The 14,753-nt window shown below is 45.0% G+C and overlaps 1 protein-coding gene across 2 annotated transcripts in view; it reads right to left on the bottom strand.

The window, feature by feature from the left end:
• The window catches only part of PLXNB2 (plexin B2), a 621,264-nt gene that overhangs the window by 196,686 nt on the left and 409,825 nt on the right, over nucleotides 1-14,753 (bottom strand). The window lies entirely within an intron of this gene.

Below are 14,753 nucleotides of genomic sequence, written 5' to 3' on the forward strand. Positions count from 1 at the left end.
CACCCTCTTTTACTAAGCTGTGGTGCTCCAATGCAGCTATGACGCTCATAGAATTCTTATGAGCGTCAGAGCGTAAGACATAAGCAGTGCCTCTGCTGGGTCAGACCAGAGGTCCATCATGCCCACCAACCCGCTCATGTGGCGGCCCATCAGGTCCAGGACCTGCATATTAATCCTCTATCTATACCCTTCAATCCCCTTTTCCTCCAGGAAAACATCTAATCCTTTTAAAGATGCTTTTACCGTATTTTCACGCAAATAACGCGCACCCGTGTAAAACGCGCACACGGGTATAACGCGCAGAAATCACGATGATATGTACAAAAACTTTTGTATACCGCGCTCACTGGTATACCGCGCATGATGCCCGACGCTCCTTTCGCCCGCCCTGACTCTCCGTTCACCCCCCCCTGACTTCCGTGCACTGCCCTGACTTTCCGTGCGCTGTCCCGACTCTCCATTCACCCCCCCTGACTTCCGCCCTGACTTTCCGTGCGCTGTCCCGACTCTCCGTTCACCCCCCCCTGACTTCCGTGCACTGCCCTGACTTTCCGTGCGCTGTCCCGACTCTCCGTTCACCCCCCCTGACTTCCGTGCACTGCCCTGACTTTCCGTGCGCTGTCCCGACTCTCCGTTCACCCCCCTGACTTTCCGTTCACTGTCCCCCCTTGAAGTCCTGTCCCCCCTTGAAGGTCTGTCCCCATCCTGAAAGCCTGATGCCCCCCCCCGACGTCCGATACATCCCCCCCCCCCGGCAGGACCACTCGCACCCCCACCCCGAAGGACCGCCGACTCCCCAACAATATCGGGCCAGGAGGGAGCCCAAACCCTCCTGGCCACGGCGACCCCCTAACCCCACCTCGCACTACATTACGGGCAGGAGGGATCCCAGGCCCTCCTGCCCTCGATGCAAACCCCCTCCCCCCAACGACCGCCCCCCCCCAAGAACCTCCGCCCGTCCCCCAGCCGACCCGCGACCCCCCTGGCCGACCCCCACGACACCCCCACCCACCTTCCCCGTACCTTTGTGTAGTTGGGCCAGAAGGGAGCTCAAACCCTCCTGGCCACGGCGACCCCCTAACCCCACCCCGCACTACATTACGGGCAGGAGGGATCCCAGGCCCTCCTGCCCTCGACGCAAACCCCCCTCCCCCCCCAACGACCGCCCCCCCCAAGAACCTCCGACCGCCCCCCCAGCCGACCCGCGACCCCCCCTGGCCGACCCCCCCACCCCCCTTCCCCGTACCTTTGGTAGTTGGCCGGACAGACGGGAGCCAAACCCGCCTGTCCGGCAGGCAGCCAACGAAGGAATGAGGCCGGATTGGCCCATCCGTCCTAAAGCTCCGCCTACTGGTGGGGCCTAAGGCGCGTGGGCCAATCAGAATAGGCCCTGGAGCCTTAGGTCCCACCTGGGGGCGCGGCCTGAGGCACATGGTCGGGTTGGGCCCATGTGACTCAGGCCGCGCCCCCAGGTGGGACCTAAGGCTCCAGGGCCTATTCTGCTTGGCCCACGCGCCTTAGGCCCCACCAGTAGGTGGAGCTTTAGGACGGATGGGCCAATCCGGCCTCATTCCTTCGTTGGCTGCCTGCCGGACAGGCGGGTTTGGCTCCCGTCTGTCCGGCCAACTACCAAAGGTACGGGGAAGGGGGGTGGGGGGTCGGCCAGGGGGGTCGCGGGTCGGCTGGGGGGGCGGTCGGAGGTTCTTGGGGGGGGCGGTCGTTGGGGGGGGGGGGGGGTTTGCGTCGAGGGCAGGAGGGCCTGGGATCCCTCCTGCCCGTAATGTAGTGCGGGGTGGGGTTAGGGGGTCGCCGTGGCCAGGAGGGTTTGGGCTCCCTTCTGGCCCGATATTGTCGGGAAGTCGGCGGTCCTTCGGGGTGGGGGTGCGAGTGGTCCTGCCGGGGGGGGGGATGTATCGGACGTCGGGGAGTCGGCCGGGCAAGAGGGCTTGGGCTCCCTCTTGCTCCGATCGTGGATACGGGTGCGGGTGGGAGCGCGTGCGAGCGGTCGTTCGGGGTGGTGGTGCGAGTGGTCCTGCCGGGGGGGGGATGTATCGGACGTCGGGGAGTCGGCCGGGCAAGAGGGCTTGGGCTCCCTCTTGCTCCGATCGTGGATGCGGGTGCGGGTGGGAGCGCGTGCGAGCGGTCGTTCGGGGTGGGGGTGCGAGCGGTCCTGCTGGGGGGGTGAATCGGGCGTCGGGCGGGGTGGGAACTATGTTTAAAAACTTTTGTATACCGCGCTCACGCATATAACGCGCGAGGGGTATGCGCGGTAGGTAAAAACGCGTATAACGCGCACGTTATATGCGTGAAAATACGGTAATCTTTAAATTATGTTCAAATTTTATATTAGTTTCCTTCCAGGTTTCCACTTTTCCCTCCCTAATGTTCTTTCCATCTATGGTTCTCTTCTATACTTTAAAGCATTGAATTGTAGTTCTGTCCCTTTTTACCTTGTCTATTGATTAGTCTGTAAGTCTGTTTGTCTAACCCATTATTTTAAATTTTAAATGGTATGTCTAAATATATGCTTATATTTTTTATTAATGTTGTATTTCGCTTAGTAAATCTAAATAAAACAATTTGTCAAATTAAAATAAAACTTGAAACTTAATAAATAGTGTTTAAACAAATCAAAGTGTGGAAACTTTATGAAGATCCCTCGTATGTGTCATAAATATACTGCCACACCGGAAGTATTTGCAAAGCCAGTGTCTGAAGTTTTAGATTCTTTGGTACAGCAGGGATATTAGCTCGTTCCCTGACTGGGAGCAGAAGTTCACAGAGAGTTTGACGAGCACCAGGAATGGGAATTGATGCAAACTGATTCCTTGCTATGGAGTAAGTCAGTAAGATAATAGATGGTACCAGATAAACATCAGCTGAGCAGTCTAATTCTGTCCAGCTATGCCTGTCCAGATTGAAAGAATGTACCTTGGCTTCTAGCCAATCTGATCACCTGAAAGCTCTCTCCTTCCTCAGGAATGTTTTTATCTTCATTTGCACCTGAGCCTACAAATCCTCAATTTACATCCAGCACCCTCCCCCCCTCCAATGTCAGCTTTGTAATAATCTAAACAGCAAAACTGGACAGGCTGATTATAATAGATAAGTGTATTTCCATGCATTAAATTGTCTTTGCTGAAATTCCTTTCCACATTCTTTAACAAAATTAGCTGTGGGATGTCTACCTAAATTAGCAAACTAGTGATACTCCCATGTCCTTTCCACCTTGAAATCATATCTTCACGCTCCTTTACCTGCAAACCAAGGTCCATCTCTCTCAATCTATTTTACCTTCCATTGCTTACTGCTCCCTCAAATGTCTGCACCCCAGATGCATCAAGCTCTGCTTTATCTTTTACTGCTGAAACTTAGCTGAGTAACTGACCACCCCTAGAGTTTTCTTAAATATAGACCATCTGCAGGACTGTCGGGAGCCTCCACTCTGTTGAAGATCTTAATTTCTTTTCTTTCTGCAAATCAAAACAAAACTTTCACCCCAAAATATATTCTCCACCATCCTTATAAAGATTACTTTGTGAGCTGCAAACTGTCAGGAGCCTCCACTCTGTTGAAGATCTTAATTTCTTTTTTTTTCTGCAAATAAAGACAAAACTTTCACCCCAAAATATATTCTCCTGCCATCCTTATAAAGACTAGTTTATGAGCTGCAAACATCAAAACTTCTTATTTCCAATTTGAAAAACTGCATCCACTTCTAGGGGAAAGCAACCTTGAAAAGGACTTGGGTGTGCTAGTGGATACAACAATGAAATCAACGGCACAATGTGCAGCAGCCTCAAAGAAAGCAAACAGAATGTTGGGTATTATTAAGAAGGGTATCACAACCAAGACGAAGGAAGTCATCATGCTGCTGTATCGGGCGATGGTGCGCCCGCACCTGGAGTACTGTGTCCAGTATTGGTCGCCGTACCTCAAGAAGGACATGGCGATGCTTGAGAGGGTCCAGAGAAGAGCGACGAAAATGATAAAAGGTATGGAAAACCTTCCATACGCAGGCAGGTTAGAAAGGCTGGGGCTCTTCTCCCTGGAAAAGCGGAGACTCAGAGGAGACATGATAGTGACTTTCAAGATCATGAAAGGCATCGAGAAAGTAGACAGGGACAGATTCTTCAGACTATTGGGAACCACAAGTACAAGGGGGCACTCGGAGAAGCTGAAAGGGGACAGGTTTAGAACCAATGCTAGGAAGTTCTTTTTCACTCAGAGGGTGGTGGACACCTGGAATGCGCTGCCGGAGGTTGTGATAGGACAGAGTACACTACGGGGTTTTAAAGAAGGATTGGATAAATTCCTGAAAGATAGGGGGATTGAGGGATACAGATAGAGGTAGAGATGGGATATAGAGAGAGTACAGATAGAGACCAAGGGGAATTTAAGGATTCAGACAAAGATCACCGTACAGGTCATGGGCCTGATGGGCTGCTGCGGGTGCGGGCTGCTGGGCGCGATGGACCTCTGGTCTGACCCAGCAGAGGCAACTTATGTTCTTAAAGTAGGAGGACTCAAGAAACAAGATGAATTTAATAGTACCAAAACTGTTCACATCCACCTTATTTACCGCCTTCCTCAAGTATACACAGCACTGAGTAACTAAGGCACGCTTCTTCCATGTTAAAAATGAGCAAAAACTGCACTTTTTTTCTGAATAGTACATGACATTATGGCTTTGCTGAAATGCCTTTTGGCACATTATATTTAATAACTTGTGAACAGTAAATTGTTCTAATAATAGTTCTTTGATGTATACCGATTCTATAAATTGTTGTGGGTTTTTTTTTTTTAAGTTTTCTCTCATCTCCCACTGTTTCTGCTGATCAGCAGCTAATTGCTTCTGAACTTTTAATACAGCAGCAGGGAGTTGCTTGCCTGAAATTTTAATTGCTGCAAAACAAGGCCCTCTAGGGAGTAAAAATAAAATTCTCACACACTTGTTATGCCTAGAAAAAGCATTGGTCAGAGTATGTGAACACACAGGGGGGAGGGGAGGAAGAGGAAGGGTTAATACTAAAACAGTATGTCTATATTTAGGCATCTCCTTTCCTTTACAGGATATTAGTGTAACTGGGTATATAAGTGCATATATTACGCACTCGTGCCTAAATACTTTTTTTCCTCCCCGTAAATGTTTGAAGGGTTACCTCTTCCAGAAAGCTTTCTTTAAAAATCTGTGATGGGTTTTGGACATTACTGTTGTTTTTATTTATATGTTTTGAAGAATTTGATTATTATTTAGGATTTTTTAGCATATAAGGCTGTGTTTGTTGAGAAAGTTTGAGTGTGGTGTGTTTAGTATTTTAACATTAGGGTGCGTTTGTTTACTTATTTTATGTGTGTTTTTTTTTCTATAACCCATATAGGGTCTGTTTTATAAAGCTGCGCAGTAATGGCCCCGAAGCTCATAGAGATTTAAAGGGCTTCGGGGGCTGTTGCCACGCGGCTTTGTAAAACAGGCCCATAGAGTTTTGTATATGCAGGATATAAATATTTTAAATAAATCACATAGATATCTGCGTAACTTATAGCATTCTATAATTTTAGGGTTTAATAAAACTTGCTTTATCGTTTAGCTGGATACAATGGAAGAAAGCAGAACAAGGCTGGTCTTCTAAATCCACAGCATCATTCGCTTCTTCAATTTTCTTGTCCTTTCAAATTGGCTTGTACATTTGTTTTGTTATTATCAGGGACTCCTGATGTAGGCGGTTAAGCCGAAACACGTTGCGTGTCAAATCCAGGATGTTTTTATGATTGATCAGTTGCTTTATATGTACTGCACTATTGGTTGCCATTAAAATGGGTTCAGAAGACCAGGCTTGTTTTGCTCTCTTCCACTGTATCCTGCTCTTTCTGAGCAGAGGTGCTGGTCTCCATTGTTGTTGCTTTATTGTTTAGCTTGCATAGATTAGAGAGTTGCGCGGGGACAGAAATCCCACCCGTCCCCGACAAAATCCCACCCGTCCCCATGAGGAATCCCACCCGTCCCCGTGAGGAATCCCTCCTTCCCCACCCGTCCCCGCGAAGAATCCCCTCCGTCCCCACGAGGAATCCCCTCCGTCCCCCGCCCTTCCCTATAAACTTCAGGAGTAGTTATTTGGTTTAATTATGCTACTGAATTCACAATTATATTTTCATACGTATTTCTATCATTCCTCCAAAATGTATTTCCCTATGACCCATATCAACCCCCCTTACTCCCCCCACTCCCCTCCCCCTTCCCCCTTCTATTAACATTGTATTGAAGTAATTAATCAAATTATAATAAATTATGATATTTACATACATATTTCTACCATTCCTTCAATATACATTTCTATATGACCTATTCCATCTTACCCCTGCACCTCCCCCAGTTCTCCTTGTGGATTCGTTTAAGTAAACATATCTTTTGAAAATTGTTTATACACAATAAAAAAGATAGGGTTTGGGATTTTTTAAACCTATGAGTTATCTACCCTATCTAGGCTGAGAGTAAAGAAACACTGCTATGGACAAGGTTCTGAGGCTTTTTCCTCCTTTTCACAAAAGGCTACTATTTTTTATTTTTTGTCACACTTTGCATGAACATTTTGTATTTAAAAAAAACTATTGCTCATCCCTGGCAGTGAGTTATGTATGATACATCTAATTTACTGTTGGGGATCTGCTAGGTATTTTTTTTTTTTACCTAGATAGGCCAGTGTCCATGATAGGTTGCTGAGCTCAGTGCATCTTATGCCTAGGAATGGATGGTTTAGGAGGGCACAATGAGTCACAGCCTCTTATGAGTGGAACTGCATGAACTAGGGTTACCATGTGACTCTACAAAAAAGAGGACGTATTGAGAGTGACAACGGGCTATACTTCCTCTGCATTCTTTCTCCTACCTGCTCTGCTGCAGCACACAGCCGACCGGAAGTCTTCCCCGATATCAGCGCTGACGTCGGTAAAGACTTCAGGTCGGCTGTGTGCTGCGGCAGAGCAGGTAAGAGAAAGAAGACGAGCCTCGCGGCTCGAGTCGCTTCAACCCCACAGGATCCCCGCAACCCTAGGAGGCGTCCCCACGGGATCCCCGCGACCCTAGGGGGCGTCCCCACGGGATCCCTGTGACCCGAAGGGGGAACCTGCGGGATTCCCGTCGGCCCCGTGCAGCTCTCTAGCATAGATCATGGATGGCCCTGGAGCCACCCATTGCCAGTCAGGTTTCTTGGATATCCACAATAAATTTGCATGCGATTGATCTGCCTCCACTGTATGCAAATTTCTGTCATCCATAGTCATTGTGGAATGCGCTGTCAGGAACTTACGTCTTTGTAGAAACCTCCTGCAATTTAGAAAGTTGCTCAAAACCTACCTGTTCGTTCAAGCTTTTTTAAAAAAATGAATATATAACAGTGGCTTAGTTAGTTTTTACAGGGCAATGGTTCATTAAATTGAAGAACGATGGTACTTAAGAACAGTTTGAATGTAGTCATATCGTGGCTATGCAGATAAGACTATTGTAATCCTGTATTTTCCTCCATTTGATGTATGTCTTTTATTTTGAAATTTTATTGTGTATGGAAATTTGTAAGCTGCCTTGGATAAAGGCAGATTAAAAATGTTTGAAATAAATAAACAAACCTGACTGGCAAGGAGGTGGCTCCAGGACTGACTTAGGAAATACTGATATAGATCACAGCAATTTACAATAAAAAGTTATGTGCATGTTAATATCCACTATGTAAGCTAAGCATGTACTTCCAGAACGGTATTTAGGCTTTTTTTTTTTTTTGCATTTACACGCATATGTGCACACACACACGTGTATCCTAAACCTTAAGTGCAATTGGCACATAAATGTTAGCATCTACTTAACTGCATTATTAAAGATTGACTATTCAAAGTTTACTCTCAACACTAAACATTTTTGTGGAAACTCATCTGCATCAAGTACTGAAGCAAAAGATTTTCTTGCAAAATAATCGCATCCAGACTAGATGTGTGTGTTTAAAAAAAAATTCTATCAAGATTTGGTAAGATTTCCACATACAAAGAACCTTTAAAGACTATACTTTTGTGTGTGTCCCCCCTCCCAAATGAACCCCTATAGCAGGGCTGCCCAAGTCCGGTCCTCGAGATCTATTGGCAGGCCAGGTTTTCAGGATATCCACAATGAATATGCATGAGAGAGATTAGCCTGCACTGCCTTCTTGGTATGCAAATCTCTCTCATGCATATTCATTGTGGATATCCTAAAAACCTGGCCTGCCAGTAGATCTCAAGGACTGGACTTGTGCAGCCCTGCCCTATAGCATAGGTTAATTATTGGCTACACAAGCACAATGTCTCAATAAACCATCACTGCTAAGCCTAGCACAGTACATCAACCAGCATAAATTCATTAAAAAGCATTTTCATTATACACTTCAACTTGTTTTCTCAACAGAATATATTTCAAAGGATTAAATATGGGTACATTTGACTTTGAAATGTTGTGCCATCTCTTCCAGATCCTTAGCAAGTTCTATTTTCCTTAGTTTCTCTTCCTGAAGAGCAGACAAGGTATGTTGCATCTCCACTGGAATTCCTGCACTCTGGCTGGGGATTCAAGAAAAGGTTGGATAAGTCCCTATTGGAACAGAACATACTGCAAGTAAGGCTAGACTCTAATAGGGCACTGGTCTTTGACCTAAGGTCCGCCGCGTGAGCGGACTCTTGGGCACGATGGACCACTGGTCTGACCCAGCAAAAAAATAAGCCCTCTTGCCATTTCCCCCTTCCCTAGATTTCAAAACTGAGGGCTGACTTCGGTTCCTAAGTGCTACCAAGCCCGGCAGGGTGTGTTCAACAAATTCAAATAAATAAAATAAATATCCATAACAAAATGTTGATGACTTTCCTGTGTAAAACAGTTCTCACTGTACAGTCATCATAAATTGATCGGTTTTCCTTAACACTGGATCAACCTACGACTGGGCTAGACTGGAAGTAGGGGGCAGGACCCAGCTATAAAAATCCCCCACTCAGAGCGCCTACAGTAACTGTTTTAATCCGGCACGCATAGGTCCTGCGCACGATTGTCGGTATGCCATTGTCAGTGCGCGTTTGACCCATGCGGTTATGATGGGTCACCCATGCGTCTTCTATGTTTCTTATGGGAGATCTGCATCTCCAAATGCCTGTTTACTTGGCACTGTTGCTCTTGTTCAACATCAAGTTACATAAAGCAGCCATTTTACCATCTTCCAAGTAAAGGGTTAAATGGGCATGAAAAAAAAACATATATCTATTGGATAATGGTAAATAGCTTTGAAAATGTGCCTCTCTTTTTGCTTTTTTTTTTTTCTTCTTCATTGTTTCACTACTCATGGTATCTGATTTTTGGGGTTTTGCTTTTCCATTTTTGTCTGCATATAGTAAAACCTTGGTTTGTAAGTGTTTTGCAAGACAAGCAAAACATTTTATTAAATTTTAACTTGATATACAAGCAATATCTTGCAATACAAGCACATACAGTATACAACTGAGCTGATGGTTCTTCTCTGACACTGCGGGAGTGTAGCGACTGTTCTAAATGAGCGAGATCTTGCAATACAAGTACATATAGTATTTTGTATTAATGTTTTGGGGTTGTGGAACGAATCGTCTGAATTTCCATTATGTCCTAAGGGGAAATTTGCTTTGATATACAAGTGCTTTGGATTACAAGCATGCTTTTGGAATGAAGTATGCACACAAACCAAGGTTTTACTGTGGTTGGTTTCTAATTTTGGTGATGGTCGGTCTGTGTTTTGATTGTGTAAGTGACATGAAGAATTCTGTTAGCATTAAAATTCTTGGCAGTCCAACATGTTCTCTTTTTCCCAGCTGGAGGTATATGGGTGATATTTACTGTGTTGACTTTTCATAAGTTAAGATGGTGTAGTTTGAGTGCTGGTGCTGATATTAAGTATGGTGTGGTAGAACAGTGACATCACAATTTTATTTTTATTTTTTTTGATACGGTGGGTTTTACAGGGAAATAATTCTAGTTCCATGAGCTGGGGAATGTTGACTGTGTTACAGAACTGGAGCTGCAGATTTCATATTGACATTCTGTCCAAACTTCACAGATTTCAGAAATTGCTTTCATAGTGTTGAACTAATCAGATGTGCTATCAACTGTAATGGTTTTACTGGGTGGCTGAAACTGGCTGGGGGTTGGACTATATCAAGAGAGCTCTCAGTGGCCAATTGGAGCTCCCTTTCTATTGGCTGCAGCTGGAGCTGGCTAGGAACTGCCGCTGGACTTGCAGAAGCAGGAATGGGACCTAAGGGAGGGAGGCAAAACACAGCGCACAGAAAGTGCTCATTTATTTGGGGGGTGGGGGGAGATAGTGCTCTGGGATCTAAATATATGGAACACTTTCAAAACATCTCTCAGTTGGAATGGCAAAAGTTTCCAGCTATTCGATCTAATTATATTATTTTTTGCAAGCTTTTGAAAAATGTTTGTTTTCTAAATTTGTTTCATGATTTTTATTTGTATGTATTATTTTAAATTATTAAATCAACGTTAGTGAAATGGATAAATGTATATCGTACAACAAAACAAAAATGCTCCACTCTGTTGGCTAAGAGTAACGTCTTTAAATGGAAGAAAAAGCCTTAGGTTTGTCTAGGCAGGGCATATGTGCTCAAGCCTCCTCCACCCACATCATTGGCTGCAAAAAACGTGCGTGAAGACTTTACACTTGCCGCTAGGCTAAATTTCAGCTTGGGACAAAAATCGCTTAATTAGCAATGCTGCTAAAAGTGTTGAAGCGTCTCTCAAAAGCCAACGTTTCACAGATCACTACCGCTTCTTCAGGGCTTCCTGACACTCCACTTCTTCACACAATTCTGTAGGGAGCCAAATACAGTATTGGGGTGACAAGGTAAGCCATCCAATGAGGATAGCCCTAAACTCCCTCCGTATGAGTGACGTCGAGGCGAGTTATTGGTGGATCCCGTTTTAAAGTTGCTGAGTGCCGCTCAAAGAGCAGGACGCGGAAAAAATCGCGTAAGCATACAGCACGGTGAGTGCTTGCATCATTCTCTTCTTGTAAATTAGAGGGAGTTGATTTAGGATACGAGACAGAGTTGCACTTTTTTTTTACAGAATTGTGTGAAGAAGTGGGGTGTCAGGAAGCCCTGAAGAAGCGGTAGTGATCCGTGAAACGTTGGCTTTTGAGAGACGCCACGTTTACTTCAACATTGAGCATCGGCAACTAAAACCTCCCCGACGATGAATCGAAACTCAGCTTGAGTTGGAGGCAGGAGCGACTGGCAGCAGAGGGAACTACGTTTAACTGCTAGTGAACTTGCAAAGCTTTGGAAGAAAAGCTTTTAATGAACATAGCATATAAGCCAGTGGTCTCAAACTCGCGGCCCGGGGGCCACATGTGGCCCGCCAGGTACTATTTTGAGGCCCTCAGTATGTTTATCATAATCACAAAAGTAAACTAAACTAAACCTTAGGTTTGTATACTGCGCCATCTCCGCAAGCGTAGAGCTCGGCACGGTTTACAGAATTAGGATAGAAAGGAACTCCAGAAGAAGAAGGGTAATAGGAAAGGAACTAAGAGGGTAGAGAGAGGTCAAGGTACCAGAGAGCGGGAGGTGTTAGATTTTTGAAAAGAGCCAAGTTTTCAGGTGTTTGCGGAAGAGTTGGAGGGAGTTTGAATTTCTGAGCGGGGAGGTGAGGTTGTTCCAGAGTTCTGTGATTCTAAAGGGGAGAGATGTTCCTAGTTTTCCTGCGCGGGATACACCTTTTGTAGAAGGGAATGATAGTTTCAGTTTTTGGGAGAATCTGGAGGAGTTAGGGTTTGAGGAGTTCCAAAGGAGTGGAATAACGGGAGGAAGGATGCCGTGTAGGATCTTGAACGCTAAGCAGGCACATTTAAAGAGGATTCTGGAATATACTGAAAGCCAGTGAAGCTTGGACAGAAGTGGAAAGACGTGGTCGAACTTGCCTCTTGCGAAAATGAGCTTAGCCGCGTAAAATAAAACAGTTTCTTGATCATATGTCTCTTTAGCTCTAAATGACAACATTATTATTAAGACTTAACCAAAAGGAAAGATTTATAAACTATACAGAGTTTTACCTCATGCAAAATTGTCTTTTCTTTAATAAGACATTAACTATTTTTTCTGAGGCTCTCCAAGTACCTATAAATCCAAAATGTGGCCCAGCAAAGGGTTTGAGTTTGAGACCACTGAGAGTCGCTTTATTTTTTTTGCACTGGGATACGGCTGTGCCTTATGAGAAACTGACAGAACGTTTTGAGTGGTCAGACCACAGTGGACTTTGACATTTAAACCTCTAAAGGAGGAAAAACAGGAACCGACTGAATTTCAGGCTTTGCAAGCAAGCCTTAGGGCTCCTTTTACGAAAGCGCGTCCGGGCCTTAGCGCGCGCTAAATTGCCATGCACGCTAGCCACTACCGCCTCCTTTTGAGCAGGCGGTAGATTTTTTTGGCTAGCGCACGCTAATACGGTGCGTGCGCTAAAAGGAGCCCTTAGATTAGATATAATTTTAGACAGCAGCTGTTTATTGATACACTGAGCACTTTGGTTTGTATTGAATGCATTGTTGGCTAGATTTAATGTTATTTTTAAGGATAGATGAAGTATTTTAACATGATGAATTGTTGAAAAAAAAAAATATTTTTAAATAAATGGTATTTTCAATAAAGAATACATTTAAAAGTAATAAGAGGGCATTCTACGTATAGTATGCTATAAGCAATGGCATTTAATGCTAGCTTCCTTCTGGCACAGGGCCAGTCTCAGGGTATGAGCCCTGAGATCTGTATGGTTCATGCTGTGAGACTGGCCCTGAGGCGGGAGGGGGGGGGGGGCATAAAAATAAAAGAGGAATCTGAAACCTTCAGCAGAGTAGTTGCAGGACTTAATGGCATCCCGGGTAAGGGTGCATTCGGCACTCCACCTCTTTTGGGCTCTATGGCTCAATCCAATTAATATTTCTCAATCAATGTCCCTCTTAAGTCTAAGTCTTTGTTTTGTATTTGTGTCCTGTTAGTCTGTCAACTTGATTGTAAGCTCCCAGGAGTAGGGGATTTTCTATTATATGTCGCTGTAAAGTGCGGTGTACATTTCTTAGCGCTACATAAATATGCACTGCTCCTGGAAGCAGTGCTCTGAGATCTGAGCTCTGTCAGCAAATCCCAATACAAATCATACATTACAGAAATAATCAAATAAATCAAAATGGTTTGACTTGATAGCCACAACTAAACATCCAGGCTGCACCTCCCCCTCCAAATAAAGCAAAACTTTTCATTAGTCAGTCTTTGATTTCAAATAAGTGTTAGTTATGAATTAGAGAATGACACGAGGACACAATTTTCCCTGCCCCCATGGGAACTCATTTTCCCATCCCATCAAGTTCTTTTCCTGTCCCTGTCCCATTCCTGCAAGTTCTGTCCTCATTTGCACAAGCCTCAAACACTTTAAAATCCTAAGTAGCAACATTCTAGAGCACAGATTGTGATGTCATAATGCCTCATTCCACCAATGCCTAAGCTCTGTCCTCATCTGCACAAGCCTCAAACACTTTAAAATCCTAAGTAGCAACATTCTAGAGCTCAGATTGTGATGTCATAATGCCTCATTCCACCAATGCCTAAGTTCAGTCCTCATTTGCACAAGCCTCGAACACTTTAAAATCATAAGTGTTCGAGGCTTGTGCGGTTAAGGCAGAGCTTACAGGAATGGGGCAGGGACAGCGACAAAACTCACGGGGACGGGCAAACTGAGTTCCTGTGGGGATGGAGAAAAATTTTTCCCCGTGTCATATGAATATGACTAAGAATAGGCACCCCTTAGTGGTTTCTAAAGAACAGTGGAAGTGCTCCATTAACTACTTATTGATTTGGAAACTGTGTGACCCCTGTTACAGAGGTATGGGGGGAAGGAACGGTAAGAATGTGGCAGGAGGGGGCGGGGAAGGAGCATGTGGAGGTGGGCGGGGAGGGGCGTCGCCTCCCCGGGTGCCTCTCACCCTCGCTATGCCACTGGATGTAAGAAAATAAAAAGATATCAGCTTAAGCTAACATTGGGTTTTTTCTATGGTCTGTGCCCTCATCACGGCTAGACAGATAGGCCAGTGCCAGGCAGATTTCTATGGTCTGTGCCCTGAATATGGAAAGGACAAATCCAGTATTTGGGATCCTATAAAACAATCCTAGGAAGACTAAGGCTAATTCAAAATATAGCTGTCCATTTAATCTATAGGTTGAAAAAACAGAAACCTTGTCAGCCCTCATTATCGTCAACTGCACTGGTTGCCAATAGAAGCTAGAATACTTTTCAAATTTGCTTGCATTTGTTATAAGTTGTTATCTGGATTATCTGCATCTTACCTTTTTTTCTCATTTTGAATTGTATAGTCCAATTAAGTCTACTCGGCGCGCTGGTTTATTTGCTTTTCCTAATCCTAAAAATTGCCGTTATAAAAAGTTTTTTTGATAGAATCTAGGCCTATCAAACAGGTAAAATTCAGAGGTGGTTATCATGCCGCTGTACCGGGCCATGGTGCGCCCTCACCTGGAGTACTGCGTATAGCACTGGTCACCGTGCATGAAGAAGGACACGGTACTAGTCGAAAGGGTCCAGAGAAGAGAGACGAAGATGGTTAAGAGGTTGGAAGAGCTGCGAAAGATTAGAGAAACTGGGCCTCTTCTCCCTAGAACAGAGGAGATTGAGAGGGGACATGATCGAAACATTC

Source organism: Geotrypetes seraphini, chromosome 9, assembly GCF_902459505.1.
Source record: "Geotrypetes seraphini chromosome 9, aGeoSer1.1, whole genome shotgun sequence".
Classification (NCBI taxonomy): domain Eukaryota; kingdom Metazoa; phylum Chordata; class Amphibia; order Gymnophiona; family Dermophiidae; genus Geotrypetes; species Geotrypetes seraphini.